Source organism: Sarcophilus harrisii, chromosome 1 (assembly GCF_902635505.1).
Source record: "Sarcophilus harrisii chromosome 1, mSarHar1.11, whole genome shotgun sequence".
In the NCBI taxonomy this organism is placed as follows: domain Eukaryota; kingdom Metazoa; phylum Chordata; class Mammalia; order Dasyuromorphia; family Dasyuridae; genus Sarcophilus; species Sarcophilus harrisii.
In genome coordinates this window covers 331,729,688-331,736,643 of record NC_045426.1, presented here as the reverse complement: position 1 = coordinate 331,736,643, position 6,956 = coordinate 331,729,688, and the positions used below count along the sequence as shown (strand labels likewise).

Here is a 6,956-nt window from a genome sequence, read left to right as displayed (position 1 = left end):
AAATAATGTTCCTTTTTTGTGATGAGATGATGAACATGAAAAATTCAGAAAAACTTGGGAAACTTATGTAAACTGATGTGATGTGAACTATTAAGAGAACAAATTACAAAAGGACCATTTTTGAATGCCCTACTACACTGCCTATAACTTAATATTTCTGTTTTGTTTAAGACTTTGACTTCACAATCTCCTGTCAACAGATCATAGATTTAGACTGCAGATCTAAAGTTGAAAGGAACCACACAGGTCAACATATTCTGAAGTTGAAGATATTGAGTCCCAGGGGAAAGTAATTGGATTATATAGTCTTGCAAAAAAAATGCAAGAATCACATTGAAGGACTTAAGTGTTGCTCCTTCTGATTGCATATGTCTTTATGTCCTTAATTTCCCCATTTTACAGAGATGAATTTCTTCTAATGAACACTGATTTAAGGCAACTGGATGACATAGTGCAGGAATTCTTAAACTTTTTACATTCACAAACCTTTTTTTTTGCCTGAGGAAATATTCACTAACATCCCAAATATATACATGTATAAAATAGGTATACAAATCAGAGATTTCATTTTGTAAGCCCCCACATTCAATTACATGCTATCATACAGTAAGCAGTTTTGGCTTAGAGAATAGAGTACTGATCCTCAAGTCAGGAAGATTCATGTTTCTAAATTCAAATCAGACCTCAGACATTCCCTTAATGGTGTGACTCTAGGCAAGTCTTTTAATCCTGTTTCCTCTATTTCCTCATCTATGAAATGAACTACAGAAAAAAAAATGGTAAACTAATTCAGTATTTCTGCTCAAAAAATTCTAAGCTGGTTCATGAAGAGTCAGATATGATCTCACAATAATAGCAACAACACTGTTTCAATAGTCCTTTCTCAACTGGACACTCTAAAATTTTAACTGTCTTCATCTATATTAGAGTCTTCTAGATGAATTTTAATGATAGTTTTGCCTATGGTGTAAAAATAATAGTTTCACTTTCCAATAAACCCTCACTCTATAGAACTTTCCTAATAGCAAAAATGGATAAACAAAATTAATCAGCACAAAATCCATTCCAACTATATCTATGTCATTTCAATCCTCTAGATCTTCACTGATCTGCCCAGGAGATGAACACATGTTTATTGTTAATATTCAGTGATTGAAATTGGATATTTGCAGTATTTTCTGTCTTGTTCTTCTTTCCAAAATTATGATCCTTTTAAAATTTGTTCTCTCAATTCTATTTACTTCACACAAGATCAGTTCAAGCAAGTCTTCCAAGTTTCTCTGAATTTTTCGTATTCATCATCTTTTATGGCAAAATAGTCCTCCATTGGATTCATGTGTTGCAATTTATTCCACTTTTCCTGAGTCAATGAGCAATATATTTGTTGCTTTTATTCTCACATGAAAACTTTGCTACAAATATTGGCCATCACATCTGCTTCAAATTGCTACTTTTTTTTTTTTTTGCATTTTCCTAATTTTTGCTTTTCTGCATATATTTAAATGCCTATACCACTGAACCAAAAAATCCATATTTTCATAATTCAAAGTATGAAACTAATTACAAACATTTTATTATTCATTCCAGTTACTTTAAGGTGTACTTTCCAAAATCCTGCAGTTGACACACTTAAAATAATATGAACAAGGGGAATTACACAGCTGTGACTGAATTTTTTCTGGTCGGGCTTTCTCATTACCCGGGTCTCTTGCTAGCTCTTTATGTGCTCTGCCTGGTGATGTACCTGGTGATCCTCTTGGGAAACAGCATGCTCATTATTGTCAGCATTCTGGATTCCCACCTTCACACCCCTATGTATTTTTTCCTTGGAAATCTCTCCTTTTTGGACATATGCTACACATCTTCATCTATCCCTCCAATGCTGATAATTGTCATGTCTGAGAGAAAATCCATCTCCTTCTTTGGATGTGCCCTGCAGATGGTTATTTCTCTTGGCTTGGGTTGCACAGAATGCATTCTCCTAGCAGTGATGGCCTATGACAGGTATGTAGCCATCTGCAATCCCCTGAGATATACCATCTTTATGAACAAGGGACTCTGTGCACAAATGGCTGCTTGGACATGGATAGGAGGTTTTCTTATATCACTGATACAAACTGTACTGGCCCTTATAAAGCCGTTTTGTGGGAATGTCATTGATCATCTTACCTGTGAAATCCTGGCCCTTCTCAAACTGATCTGTGGAGACATCTCCCTCAATGTGTTTATCATGACAGTTGCAAGTATTGTTATTTTAATTACTCCTCTGCTGCTCATTTCCTTCTCCTATATTTTCATTATCTCCACCATCCTGAGGATCAACTCCAGTGAAGGGAGGGAAGAAACTTTTCTACCGCTCAGCCCACCTAACTGTGGTGATCTTGTTCTTGGTTCCCAGCCCCTTTTACATGAAGCCCAAGTCCAAGGACACTGAAATCTGATAGGCTCATTGGGATGTCCTATGGAGTTATCCTCCCCAATGTTGAATCCCTTATTTATAGTTTGAGGGAACAAGGAGGTAAAAGGAGCTGTGCAGAAATTTATCATTAGAAATCTATACTTCAAAAGCATGTGAACTGCTTGAGGTTTACAGTTAATTTGTGTTTTGTCTTGGACATAGTGTTTGGTATCCAATGATAACATTACTCTCTCTGGTGTCAAGTATATTATTGTTTATGCAATACTTAAAGTATGATTAGCTTCCTTTCCATATAATATATTCATGTATTATATTTGAAAAACACTTCTTATCCCTACATATCTTTTATATTCTCCACATGTCTACCTCTTGCTCTTGTGTGTTTTAAAAACTTTGTCTTATAATAAACCACCCATAAAGAAATTCATTTTGCTAGATTGACAAAAGATAAAACTCACATTTCCATTTTTTAAGGTGAGATTCAGCAAAATAATTAGGATATCCTAAATTACAGAGGTATCTTGAGGTAAAACTATAATTTATTTTGATATATACTCAAAAATTTAGCAAATATATAGTAAGTATCTATACTGTATATAGTACATTGTGACAGTAATGAGAGATTCAGTATGTTTAAAACATATAAGATCACTATTCTCATAAAAATTATTCTATAATAAAACTAAAAAATTACAAAATGGATGATTTGGAAAGTTCTTCAGGGATTTTCTTAATGAAATCATACTTGACCAAAATTCCAATCTACATCAAGCTCCATATGAAGGATAATTTTCATCTCCAGCACTTAACATAGTACCTGCAACATAGTACACACTTTAAGATGTATCAGTGGAAAAAGTGCTATGCCTGAAGTCAGGTGAAACTGTGTTCAAATGCAACTTCAAATACTTAAAAGCTTTCTGACCCTGTGCAAGTCATTTAAAGTTCTGTTTTCCTCAATTTCCTCAACTCTAAAATGAGGATGTGGTAAAAGGACATGGCAACAACTTCAGTATCTTTATCAAGAAACTTGATTACTAAGATTATGAAGAGTCAGGTATGACTAAATGACTTAACAGCAACAATTAAGGGGTGAGATAAAGCCCAAAGAAACACATTTTTAAGAACTAAAACAATTTGTATCTTTTGGAAATGAACAATAATTCAAAAATCTTGTTGAAAAACTAATTTATCTATGGAAATTTGAAAAAAGATTCATCTTCAAACTAAACTTCTCAGATGTAGACTTTAGAAAGTTAGAAATTACTCAGCATTACTTAGGAATTTCCAATTACTCAGCATATTTATTTATGGATTGTGACTCTTCATCAGGGATTAATTGATGTAATATTTAATATTTTAGTTAATTTTGATTTGATGAATTACAAGATAACAATGGAATGACAATCAATTTGGAATTATCTTATTTCTTTTTCCCAGCTATATAATGTCTTTCCTGATACATATACCAACTTGTTAGTACCCTCACTCTCTACCTTTTATTTGCCTTTAAATATTTTGATTTATTCTGAATGCATTTATTCTGTATATATGTACATATGTATTATTCTTCCCTGATAGAATGCAAACTCATTCCAAAAAGGGATTATTTCAATATTATCTTCATATTTTCATAATTTAGGTGCTTAGGTAATACCTGGTAATTAGCAAGAACTTAATCCATTATGATTAATTGATTATTTGAGAATGTCTCTATTTGGTGACATTAGTAGAGTGGAATGCAAAATTATGGTCTAGTCTATCTTTGATTGTTGTTGTACAGCATAGTTTATCAACAATTTTACTGCACATAATCAACTATGATGATTTTTTTTTTTAGCAAAACAACATAGAGAATACCAAAAGTGGGAGTTGTAAATGTATTATTTCATCTAAACAATTCAATGAATTAACTTCAATGAAGTAGAAGTTTCATGTGACATATTTTATGTTTTTTGTAATATGTTTATAAGTATTTAGAATAATTCTGCTATTTTTAAGAAATTTATAAAATTGTGCTATTAATGCTTGGCAAAAATTACACTATAGCTGACAGTTACATACATATACATATAGTCATACATATACAGATATCTATATATACACAACATTTGGGGTTGCATATTGTCTGAAAATCTAGTATTATGATAGGTTTGACGAGTTTTCACAAAACTACACCCTTGTGTAAACACACACACACACACACACACACATAAATACATATACATAAACACTCCCATTTTTCTGTGTCTTTCTTAGAGGTTGGTTCTGGAACCTTACTTTGCCATTTGTGTGGATTATCCCTCACAGTTTTGTACCTCTTGCTAATTTGGTGAATGTGTTAACTGTGTCTTTATCTGAGTCATTGATAAAAGTGTATAAAAAGGAGATGGATCATTGGAACAATTTCCTGATGACTTTTTGTAATCTAGACTTTGAACCATCAACAACTCGCAGTAAATATAAATGTATCTATCAAAATCTGTTTGGAAATATCACTCCATGTTTATCTTCTCACAAGAATAATAGGAAATAATTTATACAATGTTTTGATATAATTTAGATAAAAGATTTTTGTAGTATTCCTCATATCAAAAAGTTCTATCAAAATAGAAAGCAAAATTGGTATGACATAATCTATTTTTGTTGAGGTGATATTAGTACTTTGTAACCAATGACTATTTCTAGATTTCCATTAATGAACTCTAGAATGTTTCTAGGAATTTAAATTAAGTTCACTGGTTTAGAGATTATGGACTCTGTTCTCTTATTTAAAAGTCGGGAAAATGTTAACCTTCTTACTGCCATATCTCTTAAGTCATTCGTGATCTTTCCTGGATGACTAATTCATCAAGCACATGTGTCAATCCTTTCATGACCTGAGTATGAGGGTCATTATTACCTTAGAGTATATATATATATCTCTTAAGTTTCATTTCTGGGTATAACATCCCCAAATATAGGCCTAACTATGGCCTGTCAAACAATAGTGACCTTTGAAAGAAATGGAAATAGCATTCAGTGAGGCACTGAACTTGAGATCAGGACTTTTAAGATGAAGTTTCACAGAAGAAGGCCTTTGAAAAAGTACTTCAGATATTACCTGGTGAACTGGAATGATTACCTACTCCCTAGACGAATTGAATTAGACTATTGCAATTGGTTCAATAAGTAGAAAGAGTTAAAAGAATTAGAATAAGACAACACTCTCTTTCCCACTCAATTTGCAAGAAAGGTGAAATGGATTGCAAGAAAGTGAAAGAGTTATAGAAATTAAAACATAATTTCTAAGAAGGATCATATGATGAAAGAAGGAGTCCTACCAAATTCCTTTTATGACACAGACATGGTATTGATACCTAAACCAGGTAGATTGAAAACAGAAAGAAAATTATAGACCAATCTCCCTAATGAATATTGATGCTAGAATATTAAATAAAATATTAGCAAAAAGATTATAGAAAATCATTTCCAGGATAATACACCACGACCAAGTAAGATTTATACCAAGAATGTAGGGCTGGTTCAATATTAGGAAAACCATTAGCATAATTGACTATATCAATAACCAAATTAACAAAAACCATATGATCATCTCACTAGATGCAGAAAAAGCATTTGAGAAAATCCAACATCCATTCCTATTAAAAACACCTGAGAGTATAGGAATAATGGACTTTTACTTAAAATGATCAGTAGCATCTATTTAAAACTGTCAGTGATCATCATATGTAATGGGGATAAGCTTGAACCATTCCCAGTAAGATCAGGAGTGAAACAAGGTTGCCCACTATTACAATTATTATTCAATATTGTATTAGAAACACTAACCTCAACAATAAGAGGTTACAATACAGCAATAAGAGTTGAGAAAGAGATTAAAGGAATTAGAGTAGATAATGAGGAAACCAAATTATCACTCTTTGCAGATGATATGATGGTATACTTAGAGAAACACAGAGATTCTACCTAAAAAGCTATGAGAAATAATCCACACGTTTAGCAAATTTGCAGGATACAAAATAAACCCACACAACTCATCAGCATTCTCATATATCACTAACAAAATCCAACAGTTAGAGTTACAAAGTGAAATGTTGTTTAAAGTAACTGTTGATAGTATAAAATATTTGGGAATCTATATGCCAAGGGAAAATCAGGAACTATATGAGGAAAACCATAAAACACTTTCCACACAAATAAAGCCAGATCTAAGCAATTGAAAAAATTACGTGCTCTTGGATAAGTCAAGTAAATATAATAAAGATGACAATACTAACTCAAATAATCTTTTTATTTAGTACTATACCAATCACACTCCCAAAAAATTATTTTAATGACATAGAAAGAATAACAACAAAATTCATGTGGAACAACAAAATGTCAAGAATTTCAAGGGAACTAATGAAAAAAAATCAAATGAAAGTGGCCTAGCTTTTTCCATATCTAAAACTATATTATAAAGCAACGGTTACCAAAATCATTTGGTATTGGCTAAGAAAAAAACTAGTTGATCGATGGAATAGGTTAAGTTCAA

The 6,956-nt window shown here is 32.1% G+C and overlaps 1 pseudogene; it reads left to right on the top strand.

Moving 5' to 3' along the window:
- Positions 1-1,639: 1,639 nt before the first annotated feature.
- On the top strand, positions 1,640-2,575 carry LOC116421203 (annotated as a pseudogene).
- The last annotated feature ends 4,381 nt before the right edge of the window (positions 2,576-6,956 follow it).